General features: G+C 40.6%; 1 protein-coding gene across 10 annotated transcripts in view; it reads left to right on the forward strand.

The window, feature by feature from the left end:
- DAB1 (DAB adaptor protein 1) overlaps positions 1-25812 on the forward strand; it is a 484717-nt gene that overhangs the window by 310248 nt on the left and 148657 nt on the right. The gene's annotated exons all lie outside the window — the stretch shown is intronic.

Here is a 25812-nt window from a genome sequence, read left to right on the forward strand (position 1 = left end):
CTTCGGCTGCGGCCGCTTCCCGCAACGCGGTGCGAGGGAAGGCGGCCCCGCCGCCGTGCAGGGAGGCAGCCCGGCCCCCGGGGCAGCGACGGGGCCCGCCGGCTGCTCGGCTGCGCCGTCGCTGCCTTCCCCGGGAAGGTGCAGCAGGGACGGGAGACGCCGCGCAGAGGAACGGCGGGGAAATGGCGCCTGGAGCGGAGGGGCCGCTGGCCGGGGCCGGGGGGGGCAGGTCTGGGGGCCGAGCCTGCCCTCCCGAGCCGGGAGCTCCGCGGCGCTCGGCCCCAGCCCCTCCGCCGGAACCCGCAGGGCTTTTCCTTCGCAGCAGCGTGTGTTGGAGGGACTGGGTGTAAAGCGAAGAGTTGTGTTCCGGGATGCTGCGCGTTCGCATAGCTCGCCTTTACTTCGAAATAACCCCCCCAACCAACCAAAACCTAATGTTGAGTTGAATGGTTTGGGTGCTTTTTGTGTTTGTGCACGGCCACCGCGTCACTAGGAACAGCTTAACAGAGACCCTTGCATTGGTTAAAGTTGAAAATGCATCGCTCCTCGGCTGCCGTCCGTAGGAAGATGCGCACGGGACCGCTGCCAGCCTGGAACAGGGCAGCCTGAGTGATTCCACCGGGGTGGAAACTCTCCGGGAGCCAAGGCCACCGCTGCCTTTTGGGTTTTGCAGGGTGTTTCACACCGTGGCAGCTCATATTCCTGACCGGCACGTTTGAAATGCCTCTATGAATGGTAAAGTAGTGAGGTGGGAACTTGGTCCGCTGTTCATCCGAGCAGTAAATAACAAAGCTTGTGTCTGGTTTGGACAGTGGTAGAGATTGCAGATGAATGGGAACTTTTTAATTTCCCTATGGACTTCTGTTTTATTGTACATTTCAAACTGGTTAAGTTGATTTTTAGGTCTTTCCCCAAAGTACTTTTAAAAGCAAACTCCTTGGAACTCTTTGCCATTTGTCTAAATCCTGAATGCATGTCTGAAGCATTTAATCATGTTTATTGTTTTCAGCCTCTCAAACGGAATAAAAATTACTTATCGTTGATGAAGCTTATCTCGCAAGCTGTTTCACAGTATGTTTCCGTTGCAAGACACAGGGCTGTGTTAAGCTACTGATGACTGTATTGTTTATTGTTCTTTCATTCCCCACCCTCAACCCCCCCATAAGGCCAGAATCAATCTGTTCCTTAATACTGTACTCAGAAATAATGGAAGAGCAAGTTTTCACCGGTTAGTTTGATATTTCCACTCGTATCTGAGATTTATATCTTTTATATTTGCTCTTAAGCTGTTTTTCATTGAGTGTGCTGAAGGCAGCTGATGTATTAAAAAAGGAATTAAGGCACAGAGCTAAAAGGCACTTTTCAAACTCTTGAAATGAAACTGTAGGTGGAATTAGTGCTGGATTCATGGCCGTTGTTTATTTCTTTAGTCGCATATGTAACACCTTCCAAAAATTGTAAAATTCCTGCTCCTTTGTTATTACCACTTTGTTTCGTTACACATTTAAAACACACTATTCACATCTGTCTGAAAGTTCAGATTTATTGTTTGGTGTGTTTTGATACAGATGCTGATCTCGGACTGTACTTCATAGATGGCTTTGCTGTACTTTTAACAGTGTCTGGGCACAGTGATGGAGGACACCATCATGTTTTCTTGCAGTATTACCTTTGGGACTTTAGTGACTGCACACATCAGTGGTTTCATCTTAGGAGGATTGAAATTGATTTTCTTTTTTCTTGGGTTGGTTGGGTTTTTTTTAGCTCAGCTGGTGAAAGACCCTGTGTGTGTCCTTTGACCTGTGGCCTCACATGATGAAGTGACACCAATAGTGGAGGATGTAGACTTGAAGTAGGTGCTACTAAGGCTTCAAAAGTAGAGGTACCAGAACGAGCACGTTGTCCTAGTGGCCAGCCTGCTTGGTTCTTCGAGCAAGGCACAGTTTGTTAAATACACTTTGGAAGACCCCTGCATAGATGTATAAACAACCCAAGCTGCCCAGTTAAACATTGGCTAGATGGGAGAACCTCTATTTTTGCAGTTGTGTTTACATTTAAAATTGATAGCAAATACTTGTAAAGAGGACCAAGATTTTCTAGACTTTATAGTTCAAATTAACTTTCCCAGTCAATATTTAGTCAATGTCTCGATGGTGAAAGTTAACTGTCCAAGTCAATGTTTAGTCAAGGTAATGACTTGGGTTTTATAAACACTGCCCAAGAATTCTTGCAAAATTCATCAGAGTTGCTGGATCACAATATGTTTACTCAGCCAATTACTTAGGAATAAAAGTACCTTATTACTTGGTCTCTCATATGTCCAATACTATTTGGTATTATTTCAGCAGCGCTTGCCTTCAGGCCTACTTTGACTTCATCGTTACAGTTCTGCCTTTAAAGCATTTATTTACCTGGTGGATTTGTGAGATAAAATAAGTCAAAATAAGTGCTATCCTCTTCTTATGGATAGGAAGATGAGGTGCAAAGATATCAGGTGCTGGCTTCCAAAAGGAAGTGTAAAACCTTGCAACGTGTAGTGCAGCAGCAGTGTTTGTATATGTAGTCCCAAGGAAGTCTTTGAGGGGTATGTACTGGGCACCCAGCTCCTCCTACAGTGTGCAGGAAGAGGAAGGCACTTCTGATAAAGCAATCATTAGATAAAATATGAAAACAGTTTGGCAAAAAATGATGAAATTGAGTGTTTTGATATTGGTACTTAGAGTGCGAGATTGAGGCATCTGGGAAAGAGTTGGAAATCTTTATTGCAGTTCTTCCTTTCTTGGGGTTGAACCAGGACCTTCGTTCTTCCAGGTTGTCACTTAAGTCTCTTAGATGCTAAAATCACAGTCTGGACTTCAATTGTGCCAGTGGTTTTTTTTTTTTCTTACTTTCTTTTTTTCTTTTTAATTATAACTGTACCACTTGCAAATGCATTCCTTGGCATTACATGGGTATTAGAGTAGATATTCATTAGGATTTTACTAATCTGAACCTCAAGTGCTGTTCTGCAAATTTGCCGGGCTTTGTAAGGGGGTGCTTGACTTTATCTGCTGCACTGTTTTATTAGGAGTATTTTGATACAGTAGAATGAAAAGCGTATATTCTCAACCAAGTAATTAATCAGATTTAAACATTTTCATTTTCATACTTTGACATGTCACATTGAGAGCCTGCAACTGTATTTTGCCCTTAACACTGGTTTTTGCCCAGTCTAGCTGCAGTAAAATTGCATTTCATGGTTGTGGTTTAAGGATTTAGTCCATGAATCAGTCTTCCATTTCTGTTTAAAGGCAGCAGAATTGTCACAACTTAGAAGTGAGCCAACCCAACGCTGCGAGTTACAGGAAGGCTACCATGTTACTGTGCGCAACCTCATCTGGGTATCTGATCTTACACAGCCCTCTAACACACGTTCAGGTGTTACAGTGATGAGCACTGTTCACTGGCTTTAACTGTGCAATACGGATCTTTCCATTCTTTTTGTTGCTAAAACAATTGAAAGCTCCTTTCAAGCACTGTAAGAACCTGTGTGAAAAGGGTTGTAGTGAAAAGCCCTGCACCATGTCTTTATTTTCAGTGTTTAAGTCACACACACACTTGCTCTGTCACAACCTGCCAGCATGAGCCTTGCTGGTTACGGTGGGGTCTGCACAACCTATTTTCAGTGGTGGATCTTTTTCAAGATGTGTGCCACTTTACAGAATAAGATCAGAGAGACCTGTCAGCATTTGTTTCTTAATCAGTATATTGCTTCGTGAGGAGTTAGAGTGAAGCTCATACCCTGGAATGACCAGTCGTCCATCTGTGGACAGCCGTAGGCTGTCATGTCCCCAGATGTGGGGGAAGCATCTATCCAAGACCTCAGCTGTGTGTCCTAACCAAATCCATCCACAGTCGAGCAACAGGACTGCTGAAGGGCTAAGTTGTCACATCTTGCTTTGACTCAGTCCTCCTCTCAGATACATGAAGTAGTTGACACAGTCTTACAGCCCTTGGAGGTGTGATGCTTGACTTTAACTGCTTATAGAATCAGAACAGATGATAACTGTGTGTAAGCTTTTAAAAATACAGTGTTCCTGAGCAGGAGAGGCCTGCCAGGGAGCAGGCTCAGGTCAGTTTCTAGCCTGTAATCCTTTGCACTCTCTATGGATAGTGCTTCTCCTGTCATTCCGTTACTGTTGGTTTAATGAGAGTGAACAAATTGTTATTTTTCTTAAAGATATAGACAATGTAAAAAATAAAAATAAAAATAGGTAGTTTAATATCTAAGCACACAAAACGCTGGTTTTTTTCTGTATTGAATTTTCTGTATCTCTATGTATATGTTATATATATGCAAAGATTTATTAGCTGCTGCTCTTATCACAAAGATTGCTCGGGTCTACAGATATTGTGAAGCAGTTACACTGAGAGATTTCCCCCCCCCCCAATAGTGATTACTCTTGTGGGCAAAAGAACATCAGTTTCTTGAGAGTCTTTGCAATTCCCCAAGCCTGAAGGCAAATGAATAGAAATTTAGTGGACCACCTAGTTCTTGACACAGAATTCTCCGAAGAGGAGTCTGACCTAATTTATATTGTATTGAATCAAATAATCCTATCATGCATGTGTGCTTGCCATTTTGTTTCTTTTTAGCAGGCATATTGCTGTCTTGCAAAAAACTTCGGATTTAGATGTCCCTGTGGTTTTAGGAGGTGCTTTTCCTCAGTGAGTCGTTACTGGAAAATTACATTTAGAGGACATTTGTGAAAAGGCAGCCAATCAAGACACAATACTAAGGCTGATAGAATTATTCATACCTGAATGTGAGTGTATCATTGTTTGGTACTGAGGGTAATCAAGAGTCCTCTAGTACAAAGTTCTGCCATTACTACTAAAGATGGAGCTGGAATCTCTCCAAAACGTGGTGTGTTTTCTTTTTTTTTTGTAGCAAAAAGCAGTATAAATATCTTCAGCAGCAGCGTGATAGGGATGTTGGTAGGTGTGCCTTGCTGTGGATGATTGCTGCATTTCATCTTCACAGGGTTGCTGATGATGAGTGGTACTGAATGTATTTGTTGGGGCCAGCATGCTTTGAAGCTAATTGGGAGTTGATTATTATCCAGGCTTCTTAAAGCAGTTTGTAGTGTGCAAATCCCCTTTTTTGGTGCTATTCTCTAGGTATCAGGACTCATCAGTCTAGCCATGTTAGTTCCCAGGATACACTCTGAAGCCTATCAGTTGGTTCATGTTTTGGAAAAGAACTTTTTAAACCTGCACAGTTTTATTCTTGGAAAGCTTAGGACAGTTGTGGGGCTGCAGAAATTGATGATCATAGCAATTGCAACCTGAAAATAGTCCTTTGCTTTCAGAGTGAATGGGTACCCTAGCTGCAGGACTCTTACACTTACTCAGTGTCATTCAGGGAGGTTTTGCTTAATCTCTTTTGACAAGACTTTCTTTTTCGCTTAAAAGTGTATCTTTTTTTAAAATGCAGTGTTTAAAACCTTTTGGCTTGCCAGTTACAGATTGTTTTCCCCTCCACTTTCATTTTAGGAGAGCTGAGCATAAACACCTCTTTAGACCTGGTGAGTGATCAGCGAGTTAATAGGTTTGACAGTCACTGGGTACCGGGTGACTCTTCTTGTTTTAGCTCTGTGCAAATAAGGAAGGTTTGACTTCTTTTCCAGCTGTGGACCAAATTGTAAGAGGTTGCACTTTCCTTGGACTATGTGTGGTCAGCACGAGAGATGGAACAGAATAATGCACTTTATACTCTTCTTAGCCCATGTAAATGATACTCGAAACCAAAAGAGGTTCTTTAATGGATACTTTCCTAATTCCCACAGTGCCACATTTGTATGGTTTTTTTCTTCTGCTTTAAGATTCACAACATACTTAACTAGGAAGAAAATGCACAACCTGATGATGATCAATTATGAAAAAGTCAAAACAATTTTTAATAAATAGCAAAACCACGCATACTGAACAATAATGTGTATTAAGAATATAGGCGGGTGTAACTGCTGTTGGTTAGAAGTTGACTCACTAATGCACAGCATAAAGTAGCTTCTTAAACATATGGCTGCCTTAGTTGTACGTACCAAAAATAATTCCATCAATCGATTGAAATATTTAAATGAGATTATTGACATTTGTAGCTTCACATTTAGAATTTGGAAATGCAAAGGCTTTAAGTATGCCCATTTGAAAATGAAGAACTTTAATTACTTGATAATCCAGTTAATGCCATACACACTTCTTATTTTTTCTTTTACATAGCTCTTTTCTAACCTAGTGACAGATTGGTTACTTAAAGAATAGTAGGCATCATGTTGGTTGTTTCTCACCCTTAAGGATTATACACTTCTTTTTAATGCTTGAAGTAACTGAAGGGGAAAATGTGGGTGATCTCTGTACGTCATAGAAAAAAGTTACATTTCTCTTCTAGTTACTTGAGATGCAGCTTTTAATAGACTGTGCTAGAACGGCAAAGAAAGAGAGCACTTAAACTTATTTGATTTGTTTAGGTCTCTCAAATAGTTCCTGAGACCAAGCCAGAATCATAGAATCATAGAACAGTTAGGGTTGGAAGGGACCTGAAGACCATCCTGTTCCACCCCCCTGCCATGGGCAGGGACACCTCACACTAAACCATGTCACCCAAGGCTCTGTCCAGCCTGACCTAGAACATGCCAGGGATGGAGCATTTACCACTTCTCTGGGCAACCCATTCCAGTGCCTCACCACCCTTACAGTAAAGAACTTCTTCCTTATATCCAATCTAACTCCTCCTGTTTAAGTTTTAACCCATTACCTCTTGTCCTGTCACTACAGTCCCTAATGAAGAGTCCCTCCCCAGCATCCCTATAGGCCCCCTTCAGGTACTGGAAGGCTGCTATGAGTTCTCCACGCAGCCTTCTCTTCTCCAGGCTGAATGAAGAGATCCAAGCCGTCAGGATTCAGTGCTCATGCAGAGGCAGACAGTGTGTTAGTAATCTGACAGCATTTCCAGCACCTGTCAGTCTCTGCCTGGAGACTGGCCATAACACTTCAGTTGGCATGTGCTTTTTGCCAGATTAACATGTAGTAGGTCACGTGAGTTGTGTCCTTATCAGGTTCATACCTTTCCTTTGATTCTCTCTCACAGTAATCTGTCAGGATTGATGGGAGGAAAGAAAAACTTTCTCTGTGTTTAGGATGGGTGGGTATTTGTAACAGGTAGTCAGCATCTATGAAGAATTGCAGTTTCACCCTCTTTTTAGTTTCCTTGTATAGCCTTTACTAATCGGATAATTTTTAACATATATTCTGCTTGTGGCTGTGGTGGTGTAGAAGATTCTGCTTCCTTGATCTTTACTAGCTCTTTAAGTTAATGGTAATGGGCTGCTAGTGCACTGATAACTTGGACTTCAGCATATTGCTGCAAGAGAGAATTCGAGGCTGGAATTTCCATCCACCTACATGATTAAACCAAGCATAAAGGTAATTAGGTAAAAAGCAAAATAGTTTTAAACTTTAATGCAGTCCAGCAGATAATCAGGAAATTGCAGTGCTCTTTAGCTCATCAACAGTCAGTGTGGTGAATATTTTATTAATCTTTCAATTTTCCTTTTCATTCCTTTACGTAGCAAAATACCCAGTTAGTTTTATTGTTACTGCCTTTTATGTCAGTCTTCTTCAAGCTCTGAGGCATATTAGCGAATTCAAACCTTTTAATGGCAAGATTAGATGACCTGTTAGGTGTTCATGTCTGAACTGTAGCAGCTCTACCACTAATATCAAGGGCCTTCCCAGTAGATGGACATTTGTTCCACTCCTTTTTCAACATAATACAGGATTTTCTTCCCTAAATGTGCACACATTTTTAAATTTGACCAATGTACCACAGTAACATCACCTGAAAATATTAATGCCCCTGTTCATTGTTTTAGTACACCTGGTAGTTGATTGCGACAAAGACATATCCCCCCCCCCCTTTAATTACACTATAATTAATACAAAACAAATCAACAGTAAGTGCTGCTTCACACAGCGTGTTGGCAGTTTGCTCAAGTTTAAAAACAGTAAAAAAACATCAGTGAGTTTAATCAAGATTATTTTATGGTGGGTTTCTTTTGTTCTGAAGTAATTAAATCTCACGTTATGGCTTCAGGACAGTTTTCCACTCACCACCCACGTGTGATGGTTTTCATATATTCAGACCCATTTTTCTTCCTTCTGTAAACAAGAGAAATAGAATCTTTGAGAAGAGGATAACAGATTGAATTGACCACTTACTGTTCCTGGCGCTCAGATTTTATGATCCTTAGCTCCCTAGTGCTGGAGCGAGCTATTCAAAAGCACTGTGTGAGACTTACAGCTGATGAAATTTGGTAAAGTTCTTTCCAATGGGAAGAACTACACTGATTTACATCAAATGAGGGCTTGTCCGCTGTTGCTATGTTACGTGTGTAGGAAATGCTAATTGATTTTGGTGCATACAGATCCTCAGAGAAAAGTGAGAATTGTTATCGAGTGAATCCCACTGTGCCAAGCTTTGGTTTCTGGATCTCAGTGCAGGATGATCCTGGAGAGGACATGAAATCCTCTTTATGCTGCAAAACAACACTGGAAAAATAACTCTGCCGCAGCTGCAAAGCAGGTCTGAGACTTCAGCACTCCCAGTTTTGGGCTTGACAAAGAACAGTGAGTGGTTTTCATAACAGAGCTCTGTTTGCAGCTTCACTTTTTATGGCAGGACTGTTGCTCCAACAGGTACTCACTTGTGTTTATCCCTTTTGAATGTAGCCTTTCTCATGTTTCCTTCTTGCATAATTTATTCTGGTGTGCTCTTGGATAAGGTGAAGAGATGGCAGAGAGAGGACTCTCTATGGGATGGTTCTGTCACTCACTGTTCTTTGTAGAAGAAGCCTAGTTCATTAACTTCTACAAGATGTCCAGTCCTGACAGCTGAAATTTAGGTGAGAAGAGTCCTATTCTCAGTCACTGAACTCTAGTTGCCTTGCTTTTTCCAGACAGCAGAAATCCAGGGGAGCGGATCATGTGTATCAAATGTCAAAATACTGCTCAAGCCTGTCTAGTGAACTAACTCTTCCTTATTGCAAAGAGCATCTTTAGTTCAAAGAACAGATTGCAAATGACCCAGAAACATTGTGGGTGGCTGATTCTGCTAATCAGTATTTTTAGATGGAACTTTTTGGTGGAGATGGGAAGAAGTGTACAGTGCAGAGGCGGAAAATAGTACAGGCAAATGTCATTTGTTTTGTGGATCCAGTAACACAAGAATAAATCACGTTGACGAGCATGGTGTTGATTTTCTTCTTTGTGCCTGGAAGTGTGTACTTAATTTGCACACAGACAATGAGTAAAGAAGCTATAATATTGTCCTGATTTTGGCTGGATAGAATTAATTTGTTTCTAGTAGTTGATGCAGTGCTGTAGTTTGGGTTTAGTTTGAGAACAGTGCTGATAACACACCGATGTTTCAGTTGTTGCTCAGTAATTCTTACCCTAAGTCAGGGTTTTTTCAGCGTCTCATGCTCTGCCAGTGAGGGTGGGCACAGGAGCAGAAACACACATGGCCCCAACTAGCCAAAGGGATATTCTATCCCATAGAACATCATGCCCAGTATATAAACTGGGGGGAGTTGGCTGGGAGCAGCAGATTGCTGCTCGGGGACAGGCCGGGCATCAGTTTGTGTGTGGTGAACAGTTATATTGGACATCACTTGTCTGTCTCATGTTTTATTCCCCTCTCTTTCCTGTTAGTATTGTTATTGGGGGGGGGGGGGGGGCAGGAAGAGGAGTGAGTGAGTGATTGAGTGGCTGCATGGTACATAGTTGCTGGCTGGGGTTAAATGCAGGAAGAGGAGTGAGTGAGTGATTGAGTGGCTGCGTGGTACTTAGTTGCTGGCTGGGGTTAAACTATGACAAATGTCAATCTGAATGTCTGTAATGGACTAACTCTGAGTTTTGTTTTGTTTTCCTCATTGTGATAGACTGTGTTGTATTATCATTGGCTGCTTCACAGTGATTTTTAAATTCACCTATTTATTAAAGAGGAGTACTCTTATGGTGAATAATAGTGACTGTATTTCATTTTCATATGTAGACATATATTTTCATGAGAGAGACTAACTCTGGGTTTTTCCAAGACTGTCTAGGGTTTGATTTGTTAGGAGAAAGAGGCATCAAGAAACCACCAGGAATTGTGCGGGTTTCTAAGCAATTACGATATGTATGGTTACTTCTCCAAAAACCAGTCTGGAGATCAGTGTAAGGTTACTGTTCTGTATGCAAACAAACTGGAACTAGGATTTCTGAGGATTCCTTCCCATTTCAGATATGAATATTGCAGGTGTAAGGTAAAAAGAGCAGCTTAAAGTTATAATCATCAAGAAGAGAAGTAGTTCATAATAGCTCTCAAGTTTTCACATTAATAAAATGGGAAGAAAGTTAGCCTAGAGTTAGAGTGTTAACAGAAGTTTCGGTCATTGCTGATGTGCTTCTGTTGGACTGCATCCTTAACCTTGTAGTATCACTGCATGAGATAAGATGCAGATGTGATGATATAGTGTATATTAATCTTGTTAAGTCCTTATGGGAGTCCTGATTGTTCCAGCAATTGCTTCCTGTAAGAAGTTGGCTACCTTGGATGCATTAAGGAGAGCACAGTGCTAAATAGAATGAATTGTGTGTTCAGATGTACTTTAGTTTGTCCTTGCAGAAAGTGGAGAAAATCTTGTCTGCCTGTATAGGGGATGATGTCTGGAGGAACAGCTCCAATGCTTGACAATTAATAATAGCACTTCCAAGAGAGGCTTTTAGCAGAAGACAAGCAGATAGGTTACAGAGCATTATGGAGAACAATGTATTTTTTGTGCTGTTTCCAGTATATTGAGATCAAATAGCTAATTAATAGGAGACCAATTTATAAGGGTGATGCAAGTAGAAGAATAAAGTCCTTCTAAGTATTAATCTGTTAAATATATTCTTTATTGTTGTAATAGAAGCTTGAGAACCAGATATGGCAGACTGAAATACCTTGCAACTCGTAGTAGAATTCACAAAGTGCTTTTTTAAACCCCAAATTTCCTTTAGATTAAAAATTCCAGTGTACCAGTTTGATGAGACGCTTGTAATAACTTGTAATGATTCTTAATGCATCTCTGTGCAACGATATGAGAGGGAAACGGATAAATCACGGTGCAGCATCTCAGTATGTCAGCATTGCTGTGGAAAGAGGTTGGAGCTAAAGGAGTTACGGTCACTCATTCTGAGGAGCAAACACTGTGTAAATCACTACTTCAGCAGGGGACGGTTTAACTTACCTGTGGAGCATTGAATTAAGCACAGGAGAACTTGAGTGCTTGTGAGCATAGGAGCCTGGTTGTGGTATATGCCTGTTTTGCCTGAATGAGTCAAGGATGCCTGTTCTCTTCTCTAAAGACTATTTTAAAGCTTTGGGAAGTGATCTTAATGCATATTACATATGTAATATATACAATACATAAAAGCTTTTCTATTAAAGTAGGAAAGTTGGGCAAAGAAGAGATTCAGAGCGGCCCTGCAGAGAAGGACTTGGGGGTGCTGGTCAATGAGAAAATGAACATGAGCCGGCTTCAGTGTGCGCTCGTAGCCCAGAAAGCAACCGTATCCTGGGCTGCATCAAAAGGAGCGTGACCAGCAGGTCGAAGGAGATGATCCTGCCCCTCTACTCTGCTCTTGTGAGACCTCACCTGGAGCATTGTGTGCAGTTCTGGTGTCCTCAACATAAAAAGGACATGGAACTGCTGGAACAAGTCCAGAGGAGGCCACAAGGATGATCGGGGACTGGAGCATCTCCTGTATGAAGACAGGCTGAGGAAGTTGGGGCTGTTCAGCCTGGAGAAGAGAAGGCTGCGTGGGGACCTCATAGCAGCCTTCCAGTACCTGAAGGGGGCCTATAGGGATGCTGGGGAGGGACTCTTCATCAGGGACTGTAGTGACAGGACAAGGGGTAACGGGTTAAAACTTAAACAGGGGAAGTTTAGATTGGATATAAGGGGGAAATTCTTTCCTGTTAGGGTGGTGAGGCACTGGAATGGGTTGCCCAGGGAGGTTGCGAGTGCTCCATCTCTGGCAGTGTTCAAGGCCAGGTTGGATGAAGCCTTGTGTGGGATGGTTTAGTGTGAGGCGTCCCTGTCCATGGCAGGGGGGTTGGAACTGGATGATCTTGAGGTCCTTTCCAACCCTAACTATTCTATGATTCTGTGATTCTGTGAATCACTAACAGAATATGTTTTAAGGTTTCATAGCAATATACCGTATTTACAAAGAGGAGCACTTGACTTTTGGCACCCAGAAATCAGTCTTACTGACCCTTCCACCTCCAATCTGGCATGCCAAAGGTTACCATTTTAAACTTAAAGCAGCCTGTTACATTTGGCTGTTATAGCCTTAGAAGCTGTGTTACAGTGTACCAAATAATACTTCACAAATGCAGTGTGAAAAACAGCTTAGGAAGGAGTCACTTTACAGAAAAGAAACAGTTGCTGCTCTAGGTATAATGTGTTATTATCTAAGGCCTCCCTTTCTAGTCACTGAATAATTGTATACTTAACTACACTGTTGTGGAACAGTGTAATGGTCTGTTAATAGGCTGTAGTGGGATACCTTTCAGTTTTGGTGTTTTCCATGGTTTTATGTGCTGGCCCAGTTCTTCAGGAGCATGTGTATGTGTAGATGAATATGTTATGTATTCTTTTTCTGAAGAGCCCAGTCTTTTTGTAGTTTGTAGGCTTATATATTTCTAGCATTCAAATACTTGACATAAGCATGAATACCCTCTTGCGCTGATTTTGTTTGCTCACTGATACTTTTAAGACACTGATATATTGCTGTCCTGTGTTAAGCATTCTTCTACAGGTTGTATCTTGCTTATTTTGTAGCAGTGGATTTCACATGCTCACAAAGATTTGTAAAATAGTCCCCTGTTGTAAACCTTTGCAATGATGGGAGGTCAGGTATATGACATTGTAATATGCATTAATAAACACATGCATTGTAATGGAGACTTCAGCCTCTTTCGTATTTGTGAAAGCTTTTCCATGTGTTTCTTCTTTTTGTTTTGTTCTTGCATGATTTTCTGTCACCTGTTGATGTTTGAAAGATTTGTCACGTTTCCATACAAAGATTCGGGTAGAAAACAGCTTCTCTGACATTAACTAATGCCAGCAGTTAACTTTTCTGGTGTTGATCAGAGATGCTCTTCCCTCCAGTAGGTAATCTTCATATATTATTGTTAATTCAGTTGTGTATAGGAATGTGTTATGGTTAGCATAAAAAATGTCACTTGCCCTTGGTTTTATGCAATAATAAAAGGGACATTCTCATGCTGTAGTTTAATGCTGTTGTTGTGTAGCTGTAAATCTTACAGACAGGGATTCAGTTTTATATTGTACCCAAGTGAGCAGTGAGGAAGCTTTTGCTTCCTTTAGGCCTGTAGGCTCTGTGTTTCCTTCTGACTTCATTGCTTTCATGTGTCTTGAATGTAGGTAGAAAATGTAACGCTACTTTCTGAAATGGCCATCATAGCTCTCTAATAGACATTTAGATCTTTTTTTCTCCTGTGGCAGAGTTCAAATGTTACATATTAGCAATAATGCTTAAATTGATGAAGTGTAAAACTAGTGAAATGGGTTACAGGGAAAGGAAATGAAAATATTATGAACCATATGCCCTAATTTATGTCATCTTAGAAAATTTGTCTAATGAAATTAAGTATTTAAAATAATTCAGCTTGCAATATTCAACAGGAGACACAGCAGTAATGGTTGGGTGACCTTGCTTTTAACACAGTAGGTAAAATACAACTCCTGTTTCAATGTGGGGGGAAAATAGAATCACACTGTGTTGAGATCCATGGGCATCATCAAGATCAGATTTTTTTGTCCTGCCTGTGGACGGGGATACACCGCTGGGTTTAATGGAATAGCTGTGTCAGCAGCTTCTGCTGTGATTTTTGTGACCCTAAATAGAGGCAAATGAGATGCATTTTCTTCATGTTAGTTCTTAATCCTAGTTTCCTGGAGTTAGCTCTCCTTTCATCCTTGCTCCTTATCTGCATGCAGCACCTCTCTTACAGACCTCCATTCGCTCTAATCTTCCTACTCACCGAAGCCGAGTTTACCTCTTGACTCCCAGACTAAAATCCCAAGTCCTCCATTATTAAATAGCAGCTACAAATTCTTCTTTTGTGGTTCTGGTGATACAAGACTTCACATCAAAATCTATTTCTCTGTTCTTTGGTCTGATATTTGTACCTTCTGCATTCAAATTCCACAGCTTGCTGGGTGCTGTAGTGGAAAGAGAAACCTCTTGCTGTTAGTTCCACTGTTTTGTGTAATTTCAGTTCAGAGAAGTAACTATAGGGAGAAGCCCATTTTCCAGGGATGCTTATAGGAACATGCATGCACATTTTAGTTCCTTCTGGAGGCTGCAGGAGGTGTTACAGTGTGCAGGAAAGTGTACTCCTTTCACATAAAGGAGTCATCCCTAGACAAGTGTAAAATTTGATATTTTTTATTTTAGGTAATTTTGCTTTTCATTTGGGGGGTTGTGATTTTGAATTGGTTTAGTTTATTTGTTTTGGGGTTGTTTTGTTTTTTGTTGGTTCGGTTGGGGTTTGGGGGGGGGGGTTCTTTTAGGATTAGCAAGAAAAACAGATCAATAATGCGAAGACCAAATCTTACTCCCAGGTTTAAAACTCAGAAAGCGTTTCAAATGTAAGTTCACACAAGGTTTTCCTGCAGTCTAAATCTTGGAAGTGATTCGACTCATTCCTCTTCTCTTATGTCCTGGAAATCACCCTGAGGCAGGCATAGAAGTGTAAAATCGTAGCCAGAAGAGATAAAAATCTGGCAAAGTTGCAAGCGGTTGAGACTCTTACAGTGGGAAGTGCCAGGCAGCCTTAATCATAGGTTCCCGCTTTAGCTCGGAGTAGAGAATACTTAAATAGGTAACTTATTTTAAGGGATTATTTAGCATAGTTACTGTTCGTAGCAGCATCACAGATAAATTGTTCATCCTTTTCAGTGAAACATGTGACCTGGAGATCAAAGATTTAAGGGGCCATTGGAAGAGTGTATTGTGTACGCTGTGTCTGATCATCTGACTGAAACAACCATGGCAAAACCTCCTGCCTTGTCTCAGCACATGCGACACTGAGTACTTTGAGAGCAAGCATTACAGCTGATGACTCCTGTGAGGTGTAGAGTGCAGAGGTCCTCAATACCAAGAGTCCTGTTGACTCCTGTTGACTGCAGAGAACAGAACTTAAACTGCCTTGGTGCTTGGGCCTTGGTGAGAAGATCTGAAGTGTGAGAAAATGAACCCAGCTTGATGAACTCTTACACTTGGGAAGTGATGGAGAGCTTCTGCAGGAGGAGGAATGCAGTACCTGCAGTCACAGCACTGGGGCAGATTCAGATGCCTTGCTTCTTGTATTTGTTTCACAGTTGTGATGCTACCAAACTACCTTGTGGTGATTCAGCTGTGACTTATTTCACAGCAATTGGTATGTCATTAGCAAGAACATGGCAGATGTATCTTCTGCCACATAATATCAGTATCAACTTTTGACTTCAGTTTTCAGGAGCATATAAAAGTGTCTCCTACTCTCTCTTTTGTATTCAGGGAACTCATAATGGCTATACATTTCTGAACATATAATGGCTATACATTTCTGAAGCATTTTGCTTAGGTAAATGAGTTTAGGATGGGGTGTTGGGATTTAGGGATAGGGAAGATATGTGAATAAGATACACGTCTCTTGGAGAGGAGTAATATTATCCAAGAGAATTCAAGATACGCAAATGCTAAGCCGGTAAGCGGAAATGTCATCCTTCAAAAACACATGAAATGCGAGGACTGTGATAGAAGTGTTGTTCACTTTAAGGTATCTGAGTTACAAAGAAAGCTTGTAGTTCATGGAATTATATCCGTGTCTTTTAATGTCTCAGGTTGTTCTTTATCTCCTACAGAGCATTGCAGAATTTGTTTCCCTGGAGGTGCCTGAAGTAAGGCTAGAAAAATCCTACCTGATCTTTAATAATCCCTCACATGCATGGTAATACTCCAGAATTGTCCTATTATTGTATAATTTACACTTAAATCATTTCATCTCTTTGCTCCCACCTTGGAAAATATCCTTTAGAGTTATTGGGAGCCAGTGATTGCATACTTGAAATACCTTCGCCTTGTTTCCTTTAGACTCACCTGCTTAGGCTGATTTATTGTGGCGTTGGTTTCTTTCAGAGAGAAAGACTGAAAAATACATTTCTTCCATTACAGTTAATAGAGTCAGGAAGTAATTTGCAGATCAGGAAACAATGGATCTCTCATAATAAAAGAACTGCCTAGCTAACTTATAAGGAAGTTAACTTGTATTGTTAAGCTTGCACATTTTACTCTTACTTGTAGGCCATATATTGCTCTCCTGTGCTTTCCACCATTAAACAGTAATGTTATTGCATTAGTGTAAAAGCACTGCCACTTTGACTGGCTTTCCAAAACACACACAAACTCAAGTAATGTGTTCCACTGAATTATGAAGACCTGTGTTATTTGTTTATAACTGCCCACTTAGTTATTGCTCTCAGTGCTCCGTGTTACAATTTAATCACTGCTCTGCATCTCTTGAGTTCATGCAGGCTGGTGTGAGGCAGCGCAGGGACAAAGAATGACTGGCAGTTAAGTGTTTCAATCAGTCAAGATACTGATTTGTTTCTTTGAGGAGGAGTGTAAAGGAAATGAGAATGGCTGGTTTTCGTAACTGATGCACTGAATAGTCATCAGTTAAACTGTGGAGGTCATACATATGAGTGGAAATATTGAGAAAGGAAAAAAACCCACTAGACTCTGTCTTGTCGTCCGCACTGCACAGTGACTTTGTGAAGCTTGGGATGAACCTGAAGTCCTTTCACTTGCAGGGTTTTCACTGCAAAGGAAGCCGGATGAAGAATTGCAATGCTGGGTGTTAGAAATTCTTTGTTGTCTGTCTAGTTAGTTATATATAACTGTGAAGTGTTCAACTGTGTTCAGGATGTTGATATTGCAGATTGCTTAAACTGGAATAGCAGTCAGCTAACAAATTAATTGGAATAGGGCAGGTGATATGAATATCTATTGAAAATGGATCCTTTTTGGAGTACAAATTATAACTTGACTAGAGCAAAAATAGGAGTAAGAACATTGGTGGAATATTATATCTCTGCTTTAAAAGTATTCATAGCTGTACCTGAGATTGGAACAGATAGATTGAAGTTTTCATTGCCCAATTTGATGCAGTAAAAATCATGTAATTTTACATTTCTTCCCCCTGAAGCTGAACTTCGTCCATTCAATAGTATTTTTTCTTACCTTGAAGTGCTGCTTTATAATCTAAAAAATAAAAAGGAAAAATTCCTTTTTAGATTGCCAAAACAATAAATATTCTATAGAAGATTTGACAGCATTTACAACGTACAGAAAAGGTGTTTGTACAATGTAGAAAATTCAACCAAAGTTCTTTTGCTGATGTTTTATCATCACTTCTTTTGCCCAATTCTGTCTTCCATCTGAACTCGTACAGATACAAAATCCAGGGGAAGGAAGCAGGTAATTTTGAATGAAATTAGGTCTTTTAAGACTTTAAGCCTCCAGAGCCCACTGAAAATCCATGCTCAACAATCATTGCTTTTACAGCAAGCAATACCTTACCTATCAAGAAATTGCTTTAATGGAGTATTCCCTAGAAAGCCCACTATAACCTACCCTACATTTCATGTTCTGTTTCTGACCTAAATCCTGAGGTTTTGAAGCAGTTTCATCAAACGTATGCGCTGAAATTTGATGAAAATGTGGCTCCATATAAAGAAACAGAACTACTTGAAGAGAAGCTTTCAGTGCTTACAATAGAGAAATGCTTCGCTGTCTCATTGAAAACTGCATGGCTGAAGGTGCAGGTACAGAGGTAGAAAATATGACCTGTTTCTTGGTCAGAGGAGAAATTTCAGGCTTGCTGCTAAATGCACTCTGGGGAAGTGAAGGTATCCGTGGTATGAAATGATAAAACCAGCCCTTACTATTGCAGTGGCTGGATGGCAAAGGAGAAGCCCCACTTTTTAATGGCACTGATTTCTCCTTTATGTGTGTTACATGTGCTACATCCAGATGAATTGGTATTTCTTTTGACGACACCCATAAGACTCAGATTTTGAGAGCTATTTTGTCTCTTTCATAGGGAATGTGCAAGATATGGTGATAGATGTATGATCATCGTAGTTTTGGAAGATGGGGAAAGTGTGCTGTGGGCAGGAAACGGCTACCTCAGCATTTCTTTTCCCTCCTGCCTCTTTTCTGAGTTAACAGTCCATTCCATCTGAATACAGATCTATTCTTATTGTGTTGGACTGCATTATTTAGCCCACTACTGCAAGCCAAATTGCTACCCCTGGAGATAAAATTGCGAAGTTGATTTAACAGGGCTTTGTTAATCTAGAATTTCATTTGTGTCTTCTCTTGGATCTGTCTATTGTAGGTTCTTTGTGTTTAGTAAGTATGATTTTGGCAAAAAGACACAAATATACACTAATAGCTTCTATTTAACTGGCTCCTCAAGGCCTGGGAGAAAGCTGTTGAGGAGACTTGTCTTATAAGAATCAGATAAAACTTGCTATTAAGTCCTGTAGTGCTTCTGTTTGCACCACATCGATCCTTTAGAAGTCAGACAGTGAAGAAGCAGATGTCTATTATGCTCCTTGGCTGTGAGTAATTACTGGGAAATACAGAAGAGAATACCTGAGTGTTCTATTCCTAATCTCCTTAGTGGCTGCAGTTCTTAGTCCTGTGTGTTTTGAATACCATTTGCTAGAACTGCCAGTTAAATGTACAAGTGGCTAAAAAGATCTGCAGTGGTTACAAATACTGTGAGGTGTGCTTGCTGAGAGAGAGATCAAATAGGTCCCTGGAAGAATATGGATAAGGATTGCATGAAAGAGTGAATATTCAAGTCTGGAACGTGTTTTTCCTACTGTATCTATTTCCATTTTCTGTGAAATGACTTGCAGTACTTAGGTTATTTCACATTTTGTTATAATCTCTTGGATGGAGGTCAGATTTGAGATCTACAGTCTGAAAACAGGTTGAAATGATTCTTGGCGATGTCTGGAATATTTGCAAGGTTTTAGCAGCTGATATAGTGCAGATGAATGCATAACACAAATAATAGCATTTTATTATCTATATTGCTATCCAATTCCTCAGAGCAGTGGGGGTGCATTGGGACCCTCCTTCCCTTTGGTGTTCCCCAATGGTATTAGGCACTGTATAAAACAGAAAATAAACCCAAATTACATTTTACAGTGCTTGATAGTAGAGACAGTAGCAATTTTGTGAAATACCAGAATGATGGGTCTCTGTTTATCAGCTTGTCAGTAGTGTCAGTACTTTGATATCGACATCTTCTATGCCTTCCTTTCTCTTCCATTAAATCACACCATAAAAATCACACCATAAAAAAGATGTATCCAAGGTGATATTTTAACAACAAAGAATTGGCTTTGGAGCACTGTGTGGCACTGCTTTAGGAGGGCAGCCTGGAACCACCCCCCATGAAGATGCTCGTTTGGCAGGAAAGTGTGGTGATGTAGATAGAGAGGGTCAGAAATGGGATGAGTACAAGTTATTAGTGGTTTAAAAGCATTACATGTGATGAAGATGGTAATCCTGGTATTCATTCTCCCACATCAAGGAGAGACATGATGAAAGAGGCCACTAAAATGGTTTTTGCAGTGGCGTTTTGGATAGAATATGAACGGAGCAAACCTGAGATTTACAGACAGGAATCTGGAGTGACTGACTTGTGAGACAATAACTCACAAGCAGGCGGTGCAGCTTTTAAGCTAGCTTGTGGAACAAGATGTTCATAATATTGTTCTGAACCTCGTCGCTCGGTACTGTCTTTAAAGAGCAGAGAGGGGGGGCAGTTTTCACTAATGCTATAACCTCTTAGCTTTCCTACCTGCTTCAAGCACCATATAAAGTAGACTTCGCCAGGTTGAATTTTGCATAATGCCTGATCTGCTGCATGTAAGCTCTGGCTGATGACCAAAGTAACCATCCCACTTGACTTGAGTAAGACTTGACACAGGCCCTAAGTCTTTCTGTGACAGGTTTTTGTAGGATCAGGCTTCTGTTTGTGGGATTTATTTGTGTTTTTCTGAATGTGAAAAGAACAAGTTCTGTATTACCTTTAAAATGTTGAGTGTCGAAGGCTTTTTGTTTGCTAACAGTTTTTTAGTTCATATTTGTTTCCTCATAAACATCTATTCTTCCCCAAATTATTGTCTCCTCAGAGCAGTCTTCAGCTAAAGAGAGGACAGATTTGCATCATTAGCAGTAGATTGTCTCAAAGCTGTGATTTGTGATAAGGAAAATATGATTGTTGTGATGTAAACCCAAAGGTGTTCTTGCTCATATTGCCACGTTTGGCCGTGATTTATGTATTTCTATCCTCTTAATTTCAAAGGATTTCTTCCTAGTCAGGAGTTAAATGGACCCATTCAGTGTTTATGTTTATGCAAACGATCATTGTGTCATTAGGATTGCAACATGAAAATAGAAGTGACAGATATTTTACATACCTTTGAGCATTAAAAGTGATTACAGTTGCTTACATAAAAGGAGTTGCTTTATTAATTAATTAACTCGGAGAAAAAATGCTAGTGACCCTCTGAAGGAATATCAATAACTGAAACATTAATTATGCAAATAAGAACTGTCTTTACTGTTCATTATTCATCGTTTAACATGAAAATTGCCTTTTGAAATAATGCTTCATTCATATATTTCAATAAATGTCTAATCTGCCTGGGCCGTCGCTTGGGTCTGGATTTTGAGACAAAGACTCTGCCATGACATTGACACACACAGGCTCCTTGTTCGCTTGTGGCCCTTGGTTCAAGTCTCCATACCCAGTTCCTAATGCTGGGCAGGTATTTTTTGGAAGGATTGCTTTCTGAGGCAGCATTTCTTTGTGAATGAGTTCTTGTGAAATCACTGTTCAGGGAGATAGGGTTACTCTATTTCATAGGTGGTGGGGAAGGGGAGCAAAGCAGCAGCAAAATATTTGAAGAGCTTTTGTGGCTTTCTCATGGTTTCAAAGGGAGGCTATAGCAGAGCTATGGAACCAGCCCTAAACCAGCCCAGCTTCAAGGCCTGTTTGAGGCTGCTGGGTTGTGGGATTGACTTTTTCTTCGGCGAGTCAGTAGAGGTAGTACCAAGGCAAACAAATAGTGTAAGGAAAACCAAGTTAGACTGTGTGTTTGATTACTCTGAGCTTACGCACTCAATCATCTTGCTGGTCCCTTTTACGTTTTGAAAACATGACTCTATGCAGCCTGTCAAGTGCTGGAGGTGATTTCATAAGGGTTAGGAGAATACTTCCCTTGTGAAGAGCTCTGCCTTTTTATTTTCTGAAGTGTCAGTGTGTTATCAAATTCTGATGGATTCCTGGTGGGTTTTATTCCTTCTCATATCCCTAAAGACAACTGTCGAAGGTTTCCGGGTTACTTGCTCAGGTGTCTATATAGTATATATAAGTATACCTGGAAGTATATAAGTATACCTATATACCTGGTATATAAGTATACCTGCAAGAGGAGAGAGAGGAGGAGCAGTGTTTTCTTTCTCAGAAAGAAAGGTTGTGCTGCAGATAATCTTGCTTCAGCTTTGAATATGCAGGCAAAGAGTAGTAGCCATGCAGTGCCAGAAAATCTTTTACTCTCCACTCTCTGAAGAGTACCTGCTTGTAAGTGTAAGATTTCCTTTTTTAATGCCCTAGAACTTGCTATGCCAATAGCAAAAGGGCTGATGAAGAAATATGTTCCCTCCCTTCCCTTGTAGTGTGATGAATTGTGGAAGTCCTGATTGAAAATTCTAATCACAGCCTTGCAGTCCTTCAGATCACAACCCTTGACAGTTGATTCACTCCTTTTCATGCCTGCTGCCTCTGACTGCTTCTGGTGCCTCTTATGCATGAGTCTATCATTAGCACACAAAGCATGATGGATTGGTTGGGGTACCTCTATCCTTAGAACCTGGGAAATGCTTCTTTTTCAGAATCAAAGAACCTGTGTGTGACATCGTCATGAATGAGAGAAGAAAGTAATACAGTATTGGATGTGCCTGTTTGCTGCCACTGTTTAGAGAGAAAATGATGCATTATAGGGAATGTAAGTGTATGGTCTGTTTGTTTGGGGTTTTCACTCCCTGTGAGCGAACGATGCAGAAAATCCTGGGTCTTAAATAATACATAAGCTGAGTCTGAGTTGCAGTAGTTTTTGGAAATCAGAACTGCAAGCACTTACAAAATCCTACTTAAAGACCAGCCCGTTTATGAAATCTTAACTCTCAGTGTGATCTGGTGACCAAAACGATTAGGAATAATCGGGTTTGCCACTGACTGTGGGTTGTCTCCTATAGACCCTTTCAACAGGAAACTTTTGCAAATGTTTGCATCTTGCAAATGCTTTTATTCATCTGTGTGACTTGGCATTTAATGTTTCAGTGAACAAGGCAGTTAAGTTTTGGCTCCAGTGAAAGATTGATAGGAGCAATTTTCGAATGTGGTATCAAAACAAAGTGAAAATATGTCATGTTCAAATACAGAGCTCCGATGCGTCACGCGGCCTTGTAATAAATGAAACAGCACTACAGACCTGACAGATTTGCAAGAAAATGTTTTTAAATTTATGATGATTAATTTTCAAGATAAACTGCAATAAAAAAGGGGGTTAGTAGATGCTTAAAGGAGGTGAGGGGAAGCAGCTTTCTGAAATGAAAACAAGCAGGGAATGATAAGGCTGCCTTCGCTTTTATATCACGCTCTCTAAAATTTGTGCAGTGAGTAAATTGATAATCTGGCTGCAGCACCTGGCAATAATAGCTACTCATGCAAGGGTAACATCCTGGGGAAATTCCACTTCTTGGATTCGTACTCTTGCTTTGTACAGGTTGTCTCAGAAATCGGAGCAACTCAAAGAAGAGCTGAATATTTGCTACCAGGGCTGGTGATTCTGTTTGAGCCATCAAAATAAACCAGCGCTGAACCTAGTGAGAAGACAGAAATAGCTCTGTAGTTCCTTGAGAGAAAACCAAACTTTTTCTGAAGCTCAGTATGTTTGTTCATCTTCAGCATGTGCCTCTTCAAGATTGACTTTCTTTTGCATTAGAGTAATTAAATAGGCTGTAATTAGGCTGATAGGCTGAGCAAGTTGGGGCTGTTCAGCCTGAAGAAAAGAAGGCTGTGTGGAGATCTCATAACAGCCTTCCAGTATCTGAAGGGGGCCTATAGGGATGCTGGGGAGGGACTCTTCGTCAGGGACTGTAGTGACAGGACAAGGGGTAATGGGTTAAAACTTTAACAGGGGGAGTTTAGATTGCATATAAGGAGGAAATTCTTTCCTGTTAGGGTGGTGAGGCACTGGAATGGGTTGCCCAGGGAGGTTGTGAGTGCTCCATCCCTGGCAGTGTTCAAGGCCAGGTTGGACAGAGCCTTGGGTGAGATGGTTTAGTGTGAGATGTCCCTGCTCATGGCGTGGCGGTTCGAACTTGATGATCTTAAGGTCCTTTCCAACCCTAACTATTCTATAATTCTATGATAAATGCAAAGAATACAGTTTGGTAAGATAGAAACTGATCTATTTAAGGATTGCTAGGTAGTATTGGGCTAAAAGCATGCTTTGATACCATTTATACTTTGTAAGAATTCAGCCATACGTGCGAAGTGCTTAAGTCTTCTTTGTATTGATTCAGGTTTATTTCTAATGGTAGGGTTCCTTGCATCACTTCTCCCATTTCATTGTGGTTGCACAGCTGCCTTGGCAATCAACAGGTGCAGAATAGCTTTTTGCACCAATTAGTACTTTCTAGTTGCTGGCAAACGTGATCTAATAAAGGGAATGAAGGAACTATACACTGGGACAGATCCTGGATCCAGTGTAAATTGGTACAGCTCCGCTGCCCTAGAGTAGCTGTTTTGACGTTGTTTGTTCCATGTGGTTACATATAAGAAACTACATTAAACTGAGTGATGATTTGCATCGTAGCTCTTTCTTTAGTAGCATTTAGCTTAACCAGTACTTGCTTTTTGACTTGAAGTTTGTCCTAATTAGATACAGGCTTTTCTATAAACACATACATATACAAACCATCTAGTCTATATATAAAGTGACATATTGAAGCAGTGACATTATTTTGCTTGTTATTTAACCATGTGTTTAGTGTTTTTTCCCCCCGTAAGGCCTCTTTGCTGTATCTAATGTCTCTCTTTTAGTATCAGTTGCTGCCAGATGCAAAAAGGTAAAATAGTGTCATTCCCTAGCAGTTGTCCTTACTTCTTTATTTCAAGGAACTGTGTTGTGTTGTGGTGAAAACTGGTGTAACTTTTGTTCATGTCAGTTTGTGTGCTCTTTTCTTCCCTGGATCTGTATGCACTGAATTGATACTGATTCAGATGTTCATTTTAAAACTAGGCACTGAAATACATATATTTATGCATCTAGTTAAATGAAACTGCTGCTGGTGGTTCAAGCTGTGGTAGGACCTGATTATGCTCAGAGTTTCTTTATGTTGGGTATCTTAACAGCTGAGGCTGTATTCCATGAGCAGCTCAATGCTGTTCAAAGGGCAAGGCTTACTCATCTCCTACTCATGTCACACTGTCGCTTGTTGGGTCTCTTGTTTAACAGCTGAGAAGACATTTCTGTTCAAAGAGATGAGAAACTTTTTGAAAGGGGGTGTTAGGAAGGAAATGGGATGCATTGTGACAGAAGTGTGACAAAGAAAGGAATAAGCCAGTGTGTTTGGACAGAGCCCTAGCTTTGTCTCAGTGAGGCCAAAAGCGAGCTTTCATGTTGGAGATGGAGGAAATAAAAGAGTTTCAGAAAGGATATGAGCTGCACTTTTTTCAGAACAGGAATTGAACAGGAAAAAAAATAAATCAGAAGCATCAATGTAATGTTATTCCGAAACAGCCAGAATGCATTTAAAAGGCGATGTTATGGTTTTTGTTAGCGCTATAGACTTTAACATAGGAATGTTTTTTGTTGCTAAGAAGTTATGTGGGAGACCCCACTAATTGTTTGCCAGCTGTTAATTTCAGGCACTCGGAGGATGTACAGCATCTCATATCCTACCTTCCTCATCTTCAGCAGTGTTGCTTCTTCTCTGTTAAAGAAAGACATTTGGTGGTCCTAGAATTTTCCTTGTCACCCTTGGGGCGGCGGGTGTGTAGCTCAAAGGCAGTCTTCATCTGTAGACTATAAATCCACTTGGCAAATAGTAGAAAAGAAAAACTGTAGAAGCCATTTTGGCTATAAAGAATTTTGAGCTGGAGTTACTGTCTGAAGATAGTTCTGAATGCGCTTGTCCATTATATTGTATACTGTATATCCATTATTGTATATATTGTATATCTCTGCGGAGATACGCGTTACCAACAAGGTCCCTATCTTACTGTGAACAGATAGAAGAAAAAACCAAGGCCCATCTGAAGAGCTTAAGGATTCAAATATAAAAGTATCATAAGCAGGTGAAAAAGATACCAAACCGGAGTGTAAATGTATAGCACATTGTGCTTGCTGCCTTTAGTGCACGTCAGAATGGCTTTCAGATGCAAGCAAGTTGCTTTGATCCGCGGTCCTTAATATCAGGGATTGGTTTTTTCTTCACCTCCAACTAATGCCACTATCTGTGATGGAGGAAGAAAAAAACCCTGTTCTTTGCAGATGTTTGCAGCTCTGTGTTTTA

The sequence above is a fragment of the Lathamus discolor genome, chromosome 3, assembly GCF_037157495.1.
Source record: "Lathamus discolor isolate bLatDis1 chromosome 3, bLatDis1.hap1, whole genome shotgun sequence".
Classification (NCBI taxonomy): Eukaryota; Metazoa; Chordata; class Aves; order Psittaciformes; family Psittacidae; genus Lathamus; species Lathamus discolor.